Source organism: Adiantum capillus-veneris, chromosome 18, assembly GCF_014529385.1.
Source record: "Adiantum capillus-veneris isolate H3 chromosome 18, ASM1452938v2, whole genome shotgun sequence".
In the NCBI taxonomy this organism is placed as follows: domain Eukaryota; kingdom Viridiplantae; phylum Streptophyta; class Polypodiopsida; order Polypodiales; family Pteridaceae; genus Adiantum; species Adiantum capillus-veneris.
The window spans coordinates 28,782,891-28,803,978 of NC_140948.1; the positions used below are offsets into that span (position 1 = coordinate 28,782,891).

The following is a 21,088-nucleotide window of genomic DNA, read 5'->3' on the forward strand; positions in this document are numbered from 1 at the left end:
CTAGTGTCATGTCCTACCAAAAAATAGCATTTCACGGTTTCATAATGAAAGCAACATTGCCAAGAACACAACTTAGATTGAATATCTATTGATAAATGAAACATTGATAAGTGCAATGTGGCATGCATAGCTATTTCTTTTGGAGATGTTGAAGCAACATGCGTGAGCCTCCTATGTCACAATGTAAAGATGGTCCACACAACAAGTTGCTACCAATACACCATCAAGAAAAAAACCTCTACTTCAAATGTGAACACACGCTCCACCAGATTTATAGAGAATGTGTTCCATGATGGTATGCCGACTAAGACAAAGCTAAATTAGCAATGTATCATTAAGTTTCCCTATACCAATAGCACACCACCAAGCCTCACGTATAGATCCATGAGCCCAATGTAAGATAGCAAGTCCAAAAAGTGACAAATAACTTGTAGACTCTTGCAATAACTGAAATGATACAATGAGCATCCAAATTTGTGTTAGGCATGAAACATTTATATATTGAATGCTTACAAAAGTATGCTCAATCAATCACCGAGCACATAGCGCAAATGGTTGATGTTGGTTTGTACAACAAGGTGTGAAGGACCTACTTTAGCATCCAAGTGCATAGAATCTACATTTGATTTTAAAATTTTATTTAACTATTAGAGAATGCCTTTATTAGCTAATTATGTCTTATTAGTGACTGGGATAGCTTATCAAATGGTCCCCACCTATCATCCCATCATATGTCATGGCATGATGCTCAAACTACTGCTAGCTAGACTTGCTCTACCTAGAGTTTGTGGAGGGACTAGCCCTCAATCCCCTAATCCTTGAAGGAGTTCATCGCCCTAGAAACTATGTGCCAGTCAGAGTCACCCTGCTTGGAGGATGAACCCCCATCCTAATGTTTCTCTCTCTCTCTCTCTCTCTCTCTCTCTCTCTCTCTCTCTCTCTCTCTCTCTCTCTCTCTCTCTCTCTCTCATACTAATCCCCCTTTGTTGGCTCCTCTGACTCTTTGATGATGACCCGTGCCCTCTTCTTTCTAGAATTCGTTTGCTTGTGCTTAGAGAGAGGATATCTTTGAATTTTTTAGCATTGGACTAGAACTATTCCTCTTTTGTTTACCCTTTTTGTGAAGTGATACAAGCCAATCTATTGTTAACACATCACTCATGCAAAATCATACCACTGTATAGGGGAGAGATATTGGGGAACTTACCATGGTACACCTCTATCTCAACCTTGGGAAACTCACCATTGGGATAGTCCAAGGACCATTGATAGTCTCACCATGTGTTTGACAATGGAGTTGATCAATCCAATCATCCAGATAGATCATTGTCTCCTCTCTCTTTGACTCTACCCAAGCATCATAAGGATGCTTATGAGCTGGGAATTGCAAGCTATTAGAATGGTACCATGCCACCGGCCCACCACCTACCAATATAGAAATATTAAGCTTACTATATGGAAAGTAAAAAGAGGAACCAAATTATGAAACCATTGCACATATAGTCAACAATAGTTTTAGAACAAGAATCACATGGTGCATGTAAAGTGTGGTTGTGATACTCCCCTTCATTAGCAACACATATTCTCCCCTCTCTTTATAGGAATGTTTTGGTGAAGTGCATCTCGCAATATGCTTGAAAAGCCTCAGCAAGAGTAAGCTCGCAATCACATGTAGCAACAACATGGGACTTTCTCATGGTAGTAATTTTCGTCTCCATTTTCTCAACCAACCTTAGAATTCTCCTATAAAAAGACAATTGGTTATGCATTGCTCACACCTTCTTATAAGATACACATAATTTGCAAGCAATTAACTCACCTCTCAAGGTGCCATCAAAATGCATACGTGCATTTCCAAAAACGTATGATGGCTGATGTTAGAATTTTTTGTAAAATTTGTGATATCTATCTAAGGATGGGAAGGCCTACACCAGTAGATATGACACCCTTGACTCCATTATAGCCACTAGGAGTACTCTTGAAATGGGGACTAGACATGATCCATTCAAGAAAATCACTCCCAAAAAGAACAGATACATTATTATGGCTATTTGTTATTTGATCAAGTGGTCAAGGGAAAATCCACTACTAGATAACAGTGCTAAGTTAACTTTTGTCTTTCAATATGAGAATATCATCTGCAGGTATGGTTGTCCTATAGAGATAGTTTTTTATTAGGGTACCCATTTTATCATAAAACTATGCAAATACTTATGGAACTATTCTTAGTTAAGCACAAGAAATCAACACCATATTACCCAAGGTGCAATGGTCAAGCAAAAAACAGTAACAAGACCATCAAGACCATTCTCACAAAGATAGTCTAGAAAGAACCACACCAATGGGGTACCAAGCTTCAGACAGTGTTATGGGGCTATGAAACTACCTATAAAGTCACTACTAGAATGACACCCTTGAAGCTGGTATTCGGCATAGAGGCATTAGTCCTCATGGAGTTTGTCATTCCCAGCCTCAGATTGGTAGTAGAACATGGGATGGTAGTAGAACATGGGATTTTAATCAAAATCTTGAAAAAAGGTTGTATGAGTTATTGAGGAGTTATTACAATTGGATGAGATTAAACAACATGTTATACTAGAACAAGAGGTTTTTTAAAAGAGGAGTAAACATTGGCATGATAGTAAAATTAAGGTTAGAGAGTTTAAGAAGGGTGATATGGTATTGCTATATAAGTCAAATTTGGGACCAAAGAAACCTAATTTGAATATATCTTGGACTCAACCCACCCTATGAGGTTGATTGGGTTTTCCCTAAAGGAACAATAAGGTTATGAGACTTATTTGGATTACTCTTGCCATGGAGTTTACAATAGGGCCGATATCAAATTGTATTATGCCATGTCAGAGGAAATCCCAGTAACAGAAGCATCAGAAAATAAGTCAGATTCAGAAAGTGAGCCACTGGATTTCTTCCACATCAGGCTAGCTAAGGAAAGTTTACAGGAGTTGGTGAAACTAGCAGATGGCTTATTTATAGCTCACACTCGCATAAAGCCAGAATCATTATAGTTTGACAATCTTAACGTTCACAAGCAATCAAAAATCAAGGCAAAAATCTTTCACGTAAATGAGTAGGTGTCTAGACCAACACATGGCTACCACATGGAAAACGACACCCCTAAAACCAAGAGATCAGGAGTGTGGAGCATTCATGGCGTGTAAACAATAACCTTGCAAAAGGTGCAGGATCTTTCACTTCTCTTGCAAGCTATTGCACAACTCACCACACCTCCTTCTCCTCATGCTATCGCATGACTCACCATGCCTCTTGTAGAGCCTTCTATACCTTCATCGCCTACACAATCTACAACAAGCCCCACACCTTCACCTACTTCTAGGCCTATTCATTCTAAACCTGACACTCCAAATCTCTCATGTTTCTCTTTCTCCACCACCACAGGTGCACTGCCATCTTCGCACGAATTCTCAAAAGGAATAGCTATGGAAAATACAAAGAAGATTTCAAAGAAAATGCAAGAAAATGTAGATGAGGCCACACAGTTTATTGAGAAATAAGGACGTTGACTTGTTTATTGTAACAACCGGCACAAAGAGAACAACAACACAAGTAGAGGTTGAGACAATGGGAGTCGTTACTAGCGGTAGTACTAAGCCACTTGAAAAGAAACAAAAGACAGTTTCTCTGTTAACTCAATTAAAATTGAAATAAGCCACATCAGCCAAGCCAGCTGAGAAAATTAAAGGAAAAGGGACTTCAACAGACAATCTATTGATCTCGATCAAACTCCAATAAAAACTATAGAAAAGAAGAAGACCACTGAGATGCAGCAAACTCCACCAAATGAAACGAGGAGCAAGTCCACCTCCAAGCCCGAGTTAGCCTTGCCAAATCCTTCTGTCTAGCAAACATGAATGGACCGACTTCAATGGCATCAAAAGAAGCCTCTACATAGGAGGATTGTGGTCCAACAAGCAGACACGGCATTAGTGCCTTACCCCACTCCTTTCATGGTCTATGAAACCTCTCAAACGAATATTGATACCATAAAAAACGGATGTGTTTCCACCATGATGTCTGAATGGAACACTATCATTGAATGCGATGGGGCAACTTATAGAAGCCCAACAGGAGACCCCGAGCTCAATAGTGTGATTGCTTTACATATGGAACGCCAGGGGACCAAGACCAAGCTGGAAAAGGTAAGGTGGGAGATGGACCAACTCAGGGCCAAGATGCTAGATCTCTCCATTGAACATAACAATGATGCACGAATTATGGCCACCCAGTAGAAGGACATAGATATAATGAAGAATCAAAATCGAAGGTTAACTGAAGAAAAACAATTTGCTGAGGAAGAGAAAACAAAGATTCAAGGTTGGCTAGCTAGAGGAGAAAAAAGACACTCTGAAATCATTAATGGACAATCATTACACTCTCATGCAAGCTATCACAGAAAAGTATATTTACCAGCCCATGGTGGATATCACAGATCCCGATGGAAATCTAACATTGAACATGGAGGACTTGCTAAGCCTAGTAGAAACAATGAAATCTAATTTCCAGGAAAAGTGAGAGGAATATACAAGAGCTTTGGTCAATTAGGTGCTAGTTGAGTATATCAAAAACTAGGATGCTGAGGAGGACAAAGAAGAAAAAGAGGAGGACCAAGACCAAGGGGAGGATAGTGGAGCTAATCCCGATGATGATGATGATGACAACAATGATCAACCCACTCCTGACTCTACAACAGGTGGGAGCCAACCAACCCATGGTACTGATTGCACCAACCAAACTAATAAGCCTAATCACCGGATTCAACAGCAAGATCAACATGAGTCTGATCCCGATCAACAACGGGAGAAATCCTAGACACACTCTAAAGAGCTTGGTCTCTCTAGTTCCCAAGATTTGTCTACACAGCAAGACATCATTGTCTACACATCAAGGAATTAGGACAAGGGTAAGAGTATTCAGGTGGAGTTTAGCTCTAACTCACCTCAACTGTGTTCGGGTGTTGGATATAATACTTGAATGGTTTTTTACAAAGGAGGACATCATGGTTAATCCTTATATAAATAACCCCTCCACAATGAACCAAAAGAGTCTTGGCTTAGAACTGAAAATGCTTTTGAGAGACAAGCCAATCTATAAATGCATGAAGGATATCACAATGAAAACTAAAGATATGCTGGTTCAGTTGTAGATTACAGAGAAATTTTGGATCATAAGATCACCTCACTTTTAGAGTGCAATGCCACTAGTAGTCGGGGACCCAACACTAGGATGACCCTTGGTGAACAAGAAAGGAACCTCAAGAGCCTATATCACCAGTACGAATATCCAAGAAAATGATGCAGTAAGAGAATCAGTTTTAATCAATTTCATTGAATTCATCCTCGATTCTCCAATACTACTGTAGGACATACCTGCTAAGGAGACTGAGATTTAGGATCTTTCCAGCTCTGTATCTAACATATCCAAAACCATTTGACCAATAGAGCTATGTCAAGATAGTCAATGAGCTCAAAGAGTGGTATGAAGGAGCCACCACCGAATGGAAAACTTGAAATCAAGTTTTGGATGAGGATTTGAAGAAAGACCAGGTTGGTGATCTAGTTAGATCTATACACAACTTTAAGCTAAAGATGGGCTAGTAGTGGGCAGACTAATCAACATCACCAACCAACTGCTCCAACTCATAATAGAGGCATCTAAGATTCCTCGAAAGGAGTTACCAATAAGGCATCCTCTAAACCACATTTCAGAGAATGGCTGAGTTCCTCTTTGAAGCTCGCATCAAATGTAATCAGCCTGTTCCTCAAGGATGAATACATACAGCTCCATACTGTCAGAAGCTGAAAAAGCCAAACTTACTAGAGGCAACAAGACCCTTTATGATCTTGATACCAAAAGCTAGAACACACTCACTCCTTACGAATTCAAAATGAAGACGTTTTGGAAGGACCAACTGGAACAAGAAGCATTGTACTTGCTTATTCAGTGGGAGAATGCCCGGTCCTAGTGTTCAAGAGCCACCCATAGTAATGTACAAACCTCCAAAGAAGAAGGCTCCCGGAAAAAAAAAGGAGGGTTCGATGGACTAACATGATTTGACACCTACTAAAATTTTTGGTTTATACCAAAATTCAACTCGAAAGTGTCAAGGTAGAGGTCATTGAATATCCTAGCCCTTCAAAAGATCCCAACAATTACCCATGGCAGATCTTGAACCAGTTTGCCTACATCTTGAATACCTTCTTTTCATTCGATGAGAAGTTGTACTCATTGATGCTGGTAGATTTGTGGGGCACAATTAGGGTGTCACTTGATGTGCTTAAGTCACATGATGCATGAGGATTTATGGACCTAAATAAATGGAACAGGGTTAGAACAGACTTGAGGCTTACCACAGAAGGAGGCTCCCAGCAATGCCACATGTGATTGAAATCATTTGGCTTGAAGATACCTTACATTGAAGGATGGGAGCTTATAGTCCATCCAGCCCATTGTCTTTCAAGGGATGGAAGACACTTGGGAGTGTATGCCACCATTAGTGCAATTCAAACAGAATGGTGCACAGATCAAAGAAAGCATGGCATCTCTCTTGAGTACATAAGGGACTCAATTGTTGCTTGTGGTTGCATGCTCAAAGGGAAGGCTATTCACTATGATATGTCTTTTTGGCCCGAGAGAAGAAACTCCAAGTCCTCTTCAAGCATTTCAATTGACGCATGTTTGTCTTGAGTAGAGTAAGAGCTTACGTCCATCATGATCAAGTATTAAACGAGGTTAATTGCTAGTTCGGTCAATAAAGGCTCGGGGAGTGGACATGTCAATACAGGAATACATGTGTCACTGAGGTGTGAAAGAAAGGAGGAATAGCCTTGAAAACAAAAGGCAAAAAGAAAGGTCTAAGAGATGCGGGTGTCCATTCAAGGTGGTGGTGCAACGCTTTCATGATGGACACAAGGTGATTATCATGGTCCATGGTACTCATGAGGGGCACCAGCTTGGTTTGTGCACTAACCTCTACCACTTGCCAAGGCATCCATCCATTGTGGCATGTTTCATGGATGACTTGTTTGACATTGGAACATGCCAACATGCTGCAAAACTCTTGTGGTCAATGGAGACTTTTCATATAGAGAATGCATCTAAGTTAGATTGCACAATCTACCATTTTTTTATGATTTCAAAAGAGGTGCAAATGTTGCTACATCAAATGCGTGTACAAGGTACATCAATGGCCACAAAGCTGTGTATAAAAATGTTTCATGGATAGTGTGTGTCCATTTTGTATGGGTTTTGGTTAGGGATGATCACTGGCTAATCAATAATTTGGTGTAATTTTAGGAGGTTTTGTAGACCATGATTGGGCTGCAATGCTTGCAAAAGTTTTTTGCTTGTAAGACATAAAGAAGGTAGCATTGGATGCTCATCTTCTTGCCTTAAGTTCAATTTGTCTTGCTCATACCATAGTGTCTTGTATCAAGTCATTTTTGTGCAGCCGTACAACCCGCAAGCATCTGATGAAAGTAGACGGCCCTTCATCTTCATCATTCAAGATGAGTGGATGCGGGAAATGGCTCTTCCGTTCTCACGACATAATGCATAGGCCATAGATAGCACATTTAAGACAAACTTCTTTGTGTTTCCTTTCTATGTACTCTCTATCTTACCCAACCAAAAAGATGTCGTGATTCTAATATGGTTGATGTTGTGCACAAGTGATGTGGGTACTAGCCAAGAAAAATGGGCCTTGGAATTGATCTTCAAGATGGTGTTTGTGAGGCTAGGTGCAGTTCGGCCTCTTGCCATTGTAATCGACAAGAATTGATAGGAGCTGGAAGCAATTCTCAAGGTGGTTCATGAAGACCCTCACTGCTAGATTTGAAATGAAGAAGTGGGGCGGCAACAAGTAGCATGCAATGTGTTGCTTTGTTGTTTTCATGTGAAGAAGGCATGGGTGGAGAACCTCTTGCCACAGGTTTGTGATCCATCAATTGGTCAATATTCACACTTTTTTCTTCGCATGTCATCCAAATACAAGTGGACATTTACATTGGTGTCAACTTGTCTGTGCATGTCTCTAAAGACAAGCAAGATGATGTGTATAATCACTTTGCCAAACCTAATGCATGCACCAATTGAGGAGATATTTGATAGGGGATACATGAAGATATCGCATACATACTCATTACACGAGAGTAAACAGCGTTATGGCTAGTGTTGTCCAATGTGTATGTGGCGGAGAAGGTGGCCAAGGTTCGGGCGTTTATTTCCACATGGGAATGTTGATACTGAAAACCTAGTTAAGAGATTATGGTAGTATATCAACTATAATCTACTCAATGCAAAGATAGATGGAACAATTTTGGTTCTCTTGCATGCGCTTGTCAAAGATTTGCTTCATGGAAAATCCATCGATGGAATATTGCTCAAGTTCTTCCAACAAAAGTAGGAATTGATTTGAGAGTGACTCCTCCATGCTTGAAGTGATAGATGAGAGAACTTTTTGCTTCAAATCATAATCATGTCATCTACATTGAAGTGGTGTCATGTGAGCATGCAATGCGGCTACTGTGATTGACCAGATTGGGGATCAGACTCGGGGGGTTCACTATGTATAAAACTACCATATCACGTGCGTTCAATACATGCTTGTAAAACCCCTTATCTGTGAATTTTGTTAAGAATATAATGTACCCTCTTCTTTTAAAATCTGTAAGTTTTTTTCAAATTTGAAAAAAATAATGTCCTTCTGTATATATAATTTTTGTAAGTTTCAAGAACTTTAAATACCCTTCTGTTGAACTCACGTGATAGGTTACATTTTTATTAGGTGATCTCCCCAGGGGATCAGAGTGCAAGCACCTTTATGGGATCCGGCAAATAGCTGAAAGGCACTTCCCTCACCTGCAAACTATTCTCCCAACCCTTGATAGTTTGCATGCTCTTAGCTAGGTAGTAGATGTCCAATTCCTAGATGAAGCCGAGGAACAAGGGTCATCGTCTTTAGAGGCACCACAAACCATGAAGATTGGGGGAGACAGATTGAGCATTGAGGAATATATCGATGACTAATCTATGACTTGAGAGGTCTTCTACAAACCTTTGAGAAGGACACGCACAAATGTGACATCAAGCTAAAACCTGTCATTCTAAGTCACTCGCTTATCTCAAGAAATAGCATCTCTAGTTTGATTGTCCCCAATGAGATTGAAATGCCTGCAAAGGTCTCGATTAGATAGATCCAAACTCATGTTACCTTGACACGGCTTGGTCATGGCCTGCCTCAAGTAGCTGGTGTTGACAAAGGACAGGTGGTTGATCCTAATATGGTCTTTGTTCCTTCGGCTAAGGCGTCTACTATGGGTGTTTTCAGGCACAAGCAACAATGTGGAAGGAGCCGAGTTTGCTTCTAAAGGAGAAGCCATATATTTTTTCCTCATTGTTATAGTAAGAATCTTTTGCAGGATGTAATTGAGAGCCACTCATGCCACACATGCCATGCATTTCTCCAAATGAAAATCTAAAAAAAATTGAAAATCTCAAAATTTGGAAATTACCAACAAATTGAAAGGGTTTGCAAGGGATATATTACCTCATCATGCTGTTGGAAATTGATGTTCACGGTCATTGAAGAAAACTTGGTAAATGCATCCGTGGTTTGTTGACCTGGGGAGGAAGACATGGGCTCGACATACTCGATCTCACCCGTGGATGGTGGTGGTGGAACATCCTTAGCATCCTTAGTGTCATGAGTGCGGCTGCTAGCAAATCAACAAGGATGGTGGGTGCAAGGACCTCAACCTCTGGTGTATTCCCCAGCCAATCAAGGAGCTAGATGTAGATGATTCATTCTTAGACCCACCTCCTCCTATCCACCACTCTTATGATCAATGGCCTCTTCATAGTTGTCCCCAAAACCATCTTTAGCATCCAAACCATCTTTATCACACCCGCGCTCATCCTCCTCCTCCACCTCCTCCAGGTCATCTTTATCGCACCCTGGCTCATCCTCCTCCTCCACCTCCTTACCCTTGTTGCTATGCAAAGCCTTCTCATCATTGTCAATATCAGCCATCATCACACTAAGCTAATTCAAAAACTCCTTGACACGTCTCTGCACTAAACCCACAAAAGAAATGATTATGGGTAGTGCACTAAAATCATATAACCCAGACCAATGCTACATCAATGCAAAAATAGTTTTCATTGCAAGCTTTCCCTTGAACATGACAAAAAATGATTAGGACAAAACTTAAAAATTGAATAGCTGATTGCCATTGTTCAACTAGCTAGCAACAAAAGTTCAAAGTCCCCAAAATTTTCATTAAGCAATTCCCATTGATCAGTGCATTCACATACTTGACATGATGCATCACACATGTAGCTACATGCATGTAGATGATTGTGCATAGTCAAAGACAACTACCTTGCACAAACACGAATGGACCATGGGCAAACACGACTTACCTAGTGCAAACAAAGACACGAATGCAGTGCAAACAAGGATAGGCAGACGTAGGGATGCTAAGTAGACATGAACGAGAGCATTGCCTTGAGGACGGAGGTAGCCACAACCACATGTGGCCTTGAGGATGGATCTAGATGAACAAGGCCTTGAGGATGGAGGTAGCCATGGACCACTACACAACCTTGACGACGGCTTTGAATAAACAAAGACAAAGGAACCTAGGTGGATGGCTTTGAATAAACAAAGACAGAGGGACATAGGAATTCAAGTGGTAGACACGGACCACTACACAACCTTGACGACGGCTTTGAATAAACAAAGACAAAGGAACCTAGGTGGATGGCTTTGAATAAACAAAGACAGAGGGACATAGGAATTCAAGTGGTAGACACGGACCACTACACAACCTCTGCTTAGGATGAACAAGGGCATGCAAACAGAGGTAGCCATGGATAGTGCATAGACAACGATAGAGGGACTTAGGTGTTTAAATAGACACATACCACTAGGTGGGTATGAGGACAGCTCTAGATGAACCAAGATAGGAAAATGAAGGTAGCCACAGACCACTTTGTTTCCTTGAGGACTATTGCATGGCCTTGAGGATGGCTTTGAATAAACAAGTGTAGAAAAACAGAGGTAGCCATAGACCTTGAGGATGGCTTTGAATAAACAAAGACCTTGTGAGGGACATAGGCGTTCAAGTGAACACAAATTTGTGTGCGACCTTGAGTGTCTTCATTTTGGAGGATTACTTGAGAGACCAGATTGAGAAATTTTGCTTGGTTTTGCTGTGGTTTGCCAATAGATATTCAAGAGCATTGTCTGTAATAGAAGTTTGACTCTATTCAGAGAATTATGGGACATGCTAAGCAATGATTTGGGATGCATGTTGGCTCATTGACTTATCCTATGGACATGAAAATATCCACCCCATCAGGGCCAGAGTCTTCTAATTAAGGGAATGAATCGGAGGAACCGGATGACAGATGGTCCCTTAGGCTTCCTGATAAGTACGAGAATCAGATGATAGTGCATCTGAGGGTTGCGAAGAACTAAGGGAACTTGATGCAAGGTCATCATAGTATTTTTGAGAGAAAAGAGGAAAATTATGAACCTAGTGAAAGAGCTTCTAGGGAAGGGTCTCATTCAACACCAATACATCACCTTATTGTTCGCCAGTGGTGTTTGTTTTAAAGAAAGATGGATTTTGGAGAATCTACATTAGCTGTAGAGCCTCAACAAAGTCACCATCAAGAATAGATTCCCTTTTCCAAAGATTGATGATATACTAAACAAACTTTAGGGTTAGATGGTATGCCTGAGTCCACTATTTTTCGATTATATGGTATGCATTAGTGTGTGATTTGCATGCTCCCAGTCGTCCAGCCAATGTGATGCATCAAAAGCAATTGTCCTTGGTGGCATTACAGACATTCCTGTTTACAGTGCTCCCGTCTTTACTATGAATGACACACTAGAAATATCTGTACTTGGATGTCTCCATTGAGAAAAAGTAGACACGGGCCGCTCCGAGGACAAAGGCAAGGACAGGAAAAGATCAAGGGGCATGGGTATTCAAGTAGACACGGATGACAGACAGGAGCCGCAGACAAGTATGTTACCACATACATGTGGCATTTTTTCCCTTACTAGGAGGTTTTGTCCCCCGTGCATTGTATATATGCCCATCATTCTAGGGTTATCTATCTTTACATTGCACATTAAGTAATATACTCTCTGTTGTGTGCCTTGAGCTTCCTTCGTCTTCTCCAAGTTGTGTGTGTTTTCTTGGAACCCTAATCCCAACACTTGGTATCAGAGCAAGTTATGTCCTCTAGGGCTTAGTTGACAGCAGCTCCAGCACATGCCTACTCACTTTCTTTGATTTTTGTGGGCTTTGGCGAGCGTTCACATGTCGACAAATATTTTGGGAGATCTCAAAGAGCTCAGTCTGCTCATATTTTTTATTCAGGTTCCATTCGGCCTCCGTTTCCACTACAGGTTTGTCATTTTGTGCAAAATTTTTGCCAGTGTTGTTTTTTGCATAACAAGTCCCTTACAGTCTTCTATGGTTTGTGCTACATAGCACGTGTTTTTCCCACTTTGTTCCTCCTCTTTTTGGGAATTTTTCACATCAGGTACAGGCATTCTTCATGGCCAACAACAACAGAGATGTGTTGAAGATGTTTGCTGTGCTGAGGACAGATTGGATGAAGACAATTAACCTATGTGGTCTTACATGATGCAACATGTTCTTGTGTGAAAGGGTGTCTGGAATATTGTGCAGAGCATTGATGTACGTTCTCGTTTTGAGGATGTAGGCGATGTTGAGGATGTAGCATGTCTTGCAGCAAGGATTGCTGCTGTTAGAGTGGTTTTGCCTACGACTGAACAAGCTCATTGGGATGTAAAATATGCGCAGGATCATGCATTGATTGCATTGTGTGTGAAGCGCACTATTACTCCTCACATTCAATCTGTGAAATCTACAAAATAGGCTTGGGATATTCTGGCTAGTCTTTATGCAAGTCACAATGAGGCTAAAATTGCATTGCTGCGTAAAGAGCTGGAGTCGAAGATTATGCATGTGGAAGATGATATGGACACTTTCCTTGTTGATGTCAAGGATATCAATGAGCAACATATTTCTACAGATGAAGTCATTTCAGAGAGTTCCCTTGTGCAGACTACTCTTGATGCCTTGCCAGATTCTTACCAGACTTTTGCTAGTACTTGGAGACTTATGACCCAAGGAAATCCTGAAGTGTCAACTTTGATGCATTGTGCACATTGTTGTTGCAAGAGTCACTTTCCAAAAAAAACAAGACTAGGGAGCATGCAGTTGAACATGCTTTTATTGCTGCTCAAAGTAAAGGTGATAACAGCAATGCAACCACTTCTTATGGTTCTTCTACGAATCACATGTTCATAATGCTCCTGCTGGCAACAATTTGTTTGGAAATTTTGGTGAAAGGGAAAAAAGAAGATGCATTGCCATTATTGTAAAGCTAATGATCACTTGATCAAGCAGTGTCCTAAGTTGAAGGCCAAAGAGGCTAAGAAGAAAGAGGTTGGTTCCACTACTAATGACGGTTCCACTACAAATGAAACTATTGTTGAGTCTTCTGTGATGCTGATGTTGATGCAGAATGGGCTTTTAGTTCAAAGTGCACTTACAATCCATTTGTCCATGATGCATGCATGTCAATTGCTATAGATTCACATGTGTGGTATTTTGACAGTGGTGCTACAATGCACATTACCTCACACCGTGATTTGTTCACCTCTCTTGAGTCTGTTCCTCATGGGAATTCAGTTACTTGTGCCAACAATGCCTCTTATCCGGTTCAGGGAGTTGAAAGATTGTGCTTACTGCTGCAAATGGCAATTCTTTCACACTTGTTGATGCATTGTATGTATTTGGGATCAAGAAGAATCTTTTGTTTGTATTTGCACTTGCTAGACTTGGACTTGTAGTCAAGTATGTGGATGACTGATGTACAGTACATGATCTCAGTTTTGGTGATGAAATTGTTGTATCTGACATTTTATGATGTGGGTTGTATAAGATCACTTTGTCTGACAAGGGTGGGAAGAATTTTGCAAATGCAATTGTGGACTCAAAAGGCAATTTCATATGAAAAAGTTTGGCATGCACGTTTTGGTCATCTGAATTTTGCCAGTTTGCTATGATTGCAGAAATTTGATATGGTTGCTTCTTTGCCGCCTCTTGAAGAACCTGTCAAACATGTTTGTGAAGGTTGTATTTTGGGTAAGATGCAGTGCAGCGTTCGAAGTTTCCAAAGGATGGTTCAATTAGGGCCACATGCAGGTTGCAGCTTGTGCATAGTGATGTTTGTGGGCCCATGCAAACTCTGTCCTTGGGAAATCACCTTTACTTCATGCCTTTCATTGATGTTACTCCAGAAATGCATGGGTATTTCCACTTAAAGCAAAGTCCAAAGTCATTATATGCTTCAAACAAATTTTTTGGCTATGGCTGAAAATGTCTCGAAATGTACTATGGCACCTCCATTCCCATCGAGGGGGGGAGTATATGTCTCATGAATTTAATGCATTTCTGGCTAGTCGTGGGATAAAACACCAATGTACAATGCCTTATACGCCTCAGCAAAATGGTATTGCTGAGTGAAAAAACAGGTCACTTATCAGAAATGGCATGATGTATGGTCAAAAGTCAAGCTTTCCCGCACTCTGTTTAGCTTGAGTCCACTTATGTACTAAACAAGTGTCCTACGAAAGCTTTGCAGCCTATGACTCCATATGAATCATGGCATGATAGAAAGCCTTCTATTGAGCACATGTGTGTTTTTGGTTGTTTGGCGTATGCTTTGGTGCCACAAACACAGCGTAGAAAATTGTATGATAAAGCTGTCAAATGTATTTTTGTTGGTTATAGTGCTGAAAGCAAAGGTTACAGGTTGTATCATCCACAAACAAAGGGTATCTTGGTCTCACAGGATGTTGTGTTTGTGGAAGATTATGTTCAACCCTTGCTGTCATGTACTAGAGACAGTAATGTCAGCTCATAGGACATTTTATGACACTTTGTTGCCTCTTTTTAGTGGTGGAAGTTTGAATGTGAATTCCAATGAGGCAAATGTGTAGCTTATGGGGGTTTCTAAAAATGTTACAAATCAGCCTATTACTGATGCAGATGTACATGATGTAATTGATGAGGAAAGGGTTGAGAATGAGTAGGCTAGAGGTATGCCAAAATGGCTAGTGCATACTTTGCATGACAGTAAATTGGATGCACCTTTATCTAGTTGTACTCGTTCAGGTTCTTGCAAAGCATCTAGATTGTTATGCTTTAGTTGTGTCTAGCTTATGTGATGTTGAGGAACCTATGTCTTTTGATGATGTAAATAATTCAAAAAGTTGGATGGCTGCCATGCAATCTAAATATGACGCACTTATACAAAATGGCACATGGACTTTATGTGATTTGCCTCCTGGCAAAAAGGCCATTGGTACAAAGTGGGTTTACAAGTTCAAACGCATCCCGGATGGTGAGATTGATTGCAATAAGGCTCGACTTGTTGCAGAAAGGTTATGAACAACAAAAAGGCATAGATTATGAAGAGACTTTTGCTCCCAATTGTCGTATGGATACTGTGATTTTTCTATGTGCATTGACATCTTGTTTTGGTTGGGATGTACATCAATCAGACATTGTTACTGCTTACATGTGGTAGTGATGTGTGTGAACACATTTTTTACCGCCAGGGAAGTTTTTCCTTCACTAGGAGTTTTTCTCCCCCGTGCATTGTATATACGCCCATCATTCTAGGGCTATCTATCTTTCCATTTCACACTAAGTAATATACTCTTTGTTGTGTGCCTTAAGCTTCCTTCTTCTTCTCCAAGCTATGTGTGTTTTCTTGCAACCCTAATTCCAACAAAGTAGACACGGGCCGCTTCAAGGAAATAGACAAGTTGCAGCAAATGTAGGCGCTCAGAATGAACACGGGCAGACAAACGGAGGTAGCCATGGACCACTGCTTGGCCTTGAGGACAGATAGGAAAAAAAAGGTAGCCACGAACCACTACCCAGTCTTGAGGATGGATTTTAATAACCAAAGACCTCTAGAGGTCCCCATGGACCATGCCGATAACTCTTCAATAGCTCAGGGAGTGAACAAGGGTAGAGAGAATGAAGGTAGCCATGAACCACTGCGCAACCTTGAGGAAAAGCAAAGACCAAGGAGAGATAGGCGCTCAAGTAGACAAGGATGAGCATAAGCCACGAACAAGTAGACACAAGCCACTCCGAGGAAATAGACAAGGTCAGACAAATGTAGTCATTCAAGTAGACACAGACCACTGTGTGGCCTCCTCAACAACTCTGGTTGAATACGGGAAGGAAAACAGAGGTAGCCATGGACCATTGCCTAGCCTTGAGAATGGATAGGCAAAGGGAGGTAGCACAAATCACTACGCGGACTTGAGGATAGGCAAAGAATAAACAAAGACCTCTAGAGGGCCATAGGTATCCAAGTAGACATGGACCATGCCAAGAAATCTCCAACGGCTTAAGGAGTGAGCACAGACAAAGCAAACGAAGGTAGCCATGGACCATTGTGTGGCATTGAGGATAGGCAAAGACCAAGGGGACATAGGTGTTCAAGTCACGACAAGGACAAGCATGAGAGTGCTGGCGTTGACACTAAGAAGACAAGGACGAGTGTAAGCCACATACAAGCAAACACGAGCCGCTCCAAGGCAATAGACAAGGTTAGACAAATGTAGTCATTCAAGTAGACATAGACCACTACGTGGTCTCCTCAACGGCTCTGAATGAACATGGGCAGGAGAATGGAGGTAGCCACGGACCACTACCTAGCCTTGAGGATGGATAGGCAAATGGAGGTAGCCACAAACCACTAAGCGGGCTATGGGAAAAGAATAAACAAAGACCTCTAGAGGGCCCTAGGTAACCAAGTAGGCACGGACCACGCCGAGAGCTCTTCAATGGAAACACTGGTAGAGCGAACAAAGGTAGCCATTGTGGACCATTGCGTGGCCTTGAGGATAGGCAAAGACCGAGGGGACATAGGCTCTCAAGTAGACAAGCACAAGAATGCAAGTGCTGGTGTTGACGCTAAGAAGACAAGGATGGGTAGAAGCCAAAAACAAGTAGATATAAGCTACTCCGAGGAAATAGACAAGCTCAGACAAATGTAGGTCAATCACTACATGGCCTTGAGGACAAATTTGAATAAAAAAAGACCTCTATAGTGTCATAGGTATTCAAGTAGACACGGACCACATTGAGAACTCTTCAACAACTGAGGGTGTGAACAAGGGCAGAGCGAATGAAGGTAGCCATGGACCATTGTGCAGCCTTGAGGTTAGGAAAAGAGAGAGGTTTTATAGGTGCTCCAGTAGACAAGGACGAGCATGCAAGTGCAGGCATAGATGCTAAGAAGACAAGGACGGGCACAAGCCACATACAAGTAGACAGGAGCCGCTCTAAGAAAATAGACAAGGCCAGACGAATGTAGGCATCCAAGTACACACAGACCACTATGTTGCCTCCTAAACGGCTCTTAATGAACACGGGCAAGCGAATCGAGGTAGCCACGAACCAGTGCTTGGCCTTGAGGACGGATCTGGATTAACAAGAGGAGCAAACAAACGTAGGTAGCCACAAACCACTACACGGTCTTGAAGACCTATAGAGGGACATAGGCGTTCAAGTAAACACGAATCACTCTGAGAACTCCTCAATGGCCCTGGATGTGAACCAGGGCGGAGCAAACCAAGGTAGCCATAGACCAATGTGTGGCCTTGAGGACAAGTAAAGACCAAGGGACATAGGCTCAAGTAGACAAGGACATGCATCCGAGTGTTGGCATCGATGCTAAGCAGACACGGGCGGGCAGGAGCCACGAACAACTAGACATGGGCCGCTCCAAGAAAATAGACAAGGGCATACAAACACGGGCAACAAATGAGCAAAGACATCTGGATGTGGTCGTTCATGTTCACACAGATCACCCCGACTATTCCACGAAAATAAACAAAGGCAAGCGAATGGGGCCATCGAGAGACACAGGCGTGGGAACGGGGGTAGCCACATATAAGTAGACACCTGCAGGAAAATGCAGGCAATGAATAAGGGAGAGGTAGAGGGCAACCACGAATCACTACAAGACCTTGAGGAAAACTTTGAACAAGCAAAGACGTATGACGGGACATAACCGGTCAAGTAAACAAGCAAAACCACATGCAAGCAAGGAAACCTAGAAGCAAGCAAAGCAGCCCTATAGCAAACGCGAGCAACTACATATTATCCACAATAACTCAAGGCAAACAAACACACCATATGCAAACATGGAAGTCAACATGTCAAACGACTAAGAAATTTACCTAGTTGAATCCAGGATATGCTTGGATTCAGCTTTAAAGGAGGGAAGTGCAAGGCGTGAACCCATAGTAGTAATACACAAGTCAATATAGCCATTAGCTCCATCTTGTGTAGTTTGTCTAAATACCACAACAACCATTAAGCTAGCGTCATCTTGGCCCAATAGTGGGTGTAGAACTATGTATTAACATATAAGAGAGCATACATCAATACAAAGATCTGCATACTAAGTTTCTGTCACAGCTCTAGACATGCAAGGTGGACTCAATTATGATGAGGGCGATCACTAAAAGAGGCATGAAATAGGTAAAGTTAGCACAAAAATAAGGTAGTTGATAGGGCATGCATACCACGGATGGTAGAAGAATTAATGCATTTTTTGCTGATCATGACTAGGCCTAAAACCTCACAATGTGAAGTGTGCATGTTTGGTTTAGGGTCTAGGGAATAAACCTAGTTGAATCCACCATGTGCTTAATCTCACAAAAAAACATTTTCTTGGCCGTATATTTTAAGGAAAAACAGGGCAAACAAGCAATAAACCTAGTTGAATCCACCATGTGCTTAATCTCACAAAAAAACATTTTCTTGGCCGTATATTTTAAGGAAAAAAAGGCAAACAAGCATAGATTGTGTCAAAATCTAGGGTATTCACCGAAAATACCCAATTTTTAGACCTTGAAAATCAAGCCCCAATGCTTATATTCACCTTTAAAGGCAAGTGCAAAAAGTTATAAACTCATGGTAGTCATCCACATGTCCCTTAAACCATCAGCTCCATCATGCATGGTATTTACTAAATACTACGACATCTCCACTAACATTGCCAAGTGCTCAATAGGGAGTGTATAACTAGGTTCCAGTATATGCTCCATCATGCATGGTATTTACTAAATACGACTACATCTCCACTAACGTTGCAAAATGCTCAATAGTGGGTGTATAACTAGGTTCTAATATATGCTCTCTCTCAAACCCACAGGTCCAAGCATGTGCGCGCGCGCACACACACACACACACACACACACACACACACACACACACACACACACACACACACACACGAGGGCATACATCAATACAAAAATCCGCAGGCCGAGTTTTTGTCATAGCTCTAGTTAGACTCCATCATAATGCAGCCCAGCACTAAAAGAAGCATAAAATAGGAAAAGTTGGCATAAAAATGAGATAGTTGATAGAGCATGTGCACCACAGAAGATACGAAGAATTAACACAATATTATATGGCAACTCGATTGAAAAGTTCGTGATGTGAAGCCTACATGCCTGCTATATGACCGATAAATAGACCTACATGCCTAGATTCACCTTTAAAGGGAAGTGAGGTGAAAACGCCCTCTAACTTTTTGCAAGGCTGGACATTGGCTATAGACTCATACAATTTTTTTTCACGCAACCGCGGGTTGCTTCATGTGGCCAGTGGAGAGGGCATCCCGAGGATGTAGCCATGGGTTGGTTCGAGTTCCTTATGGAGACATTGGGGACTGTTTGCCTCCCTTCATTCCCCCAACAGGATTATGCAGGGCCATTGCAATCCTTTGCAATATCCAACAGGCCTTGAGTAATGTGCTGTTTGCAAAATCTAAGGTGCAAACCCTTCCTCCCCTTGCCCACCACCCTCTTGACGGAGATCCTCCCCTTGCTCCTCCTCAGCTCACACACCTTTGAGACATTTGTCTATCTTGTGTGTTGTTTGCAGAAGGAGGCCCACTTTTCTAAGGCCTGCAGGCTTGACCACCTTCCACCTAGCTCCCTTGTCCCGTGCAGGAGACGTGCAACAATGAAAACAACGATCGAGGCCCTCCTCCACCTGCAACCACTTTTGCCCTCCTGCGCCCGCAACCCCCCTCCTCCTCGAAGCTAGTCCTATGCATGCAATCCACTCCCCGCAATCCTCATGCAGTGTACAATGTTGCTAGCATGTAGATCCTTGCCCCTCCATGTAAGCCTTTTCTTGCCAGCATGACCCAACTTTCCCGTCTGATCGCTCCACTTAGGCCCGACATCCATGTTTACTTTTTATGCCTATGTTTACTTTTTTTTGCTTGCGTGGATGGCCCAGATCATGCTAGAATCCGCGCCCGATTTCCTCTCCATTGATCCCACCGCCTAGGCTTCCTTTAATGTACCTTGTTATATAGTGCTGAGTGGGAGGGGAGAGCCCGAATTTACATGTTTTGCGCACCCGGGTTTAACTATTTTCTCCGAATTTACAAAAAGCGGATCGGATGGCCCAGATCGCACCCGATCTCCGAAATAGGTGTGGGCTGTTGATCCCCTCCTGCCCATTCCCGTGTGAGATAGCAGGAGGGGGGCTTAGGTCGGACATCTGGGTGTGACTAGAGGACACTAAAAGTGTAGCTGTGGAAAATGGGGTACAGTTTATAAATGACTCTTGTCCGAAAGCAGAAAAGAAATGAGCCCGTTCGGTACAAGGAAAAACACCACCTGTGACCTCTTCTCTTTCCTCTCTCTCTCTCTCACACACACACAGTCCCTAGGCCTAGGCCTAGCTTGTGAATGTGAACCTTTGAGTCTTGTCTACGTTGGACTTTCTATGACTCGTGACTCGTGCTCTCCTTTGCCCAATCCAATTACCTCTCTCTGTGTCTCTCTCTCTCTCTTTCTCCAGCCTTTGTGCGCCCCTTAACACACACACGCTCTCTCTCTCTCTGTCCCTCCCCCCCCCCCCAAATAACAATGTGACCA

At 42.0% G+C, this 21,088-nt stretch overlaps 1 pseudogene; it reads right to left on the reverse strand.

Moving 5' to 3' along the window:
- Positions 1–9,817: 9,817 nt before the first annotated feature.
- On the reverse strand, positions 9,818–10,069 carry LOC147435406 (uncharacterized; annotated as a pseudogene).
- Positions 10,070–21,088: the final 11,019 nt, after the last annotated feature.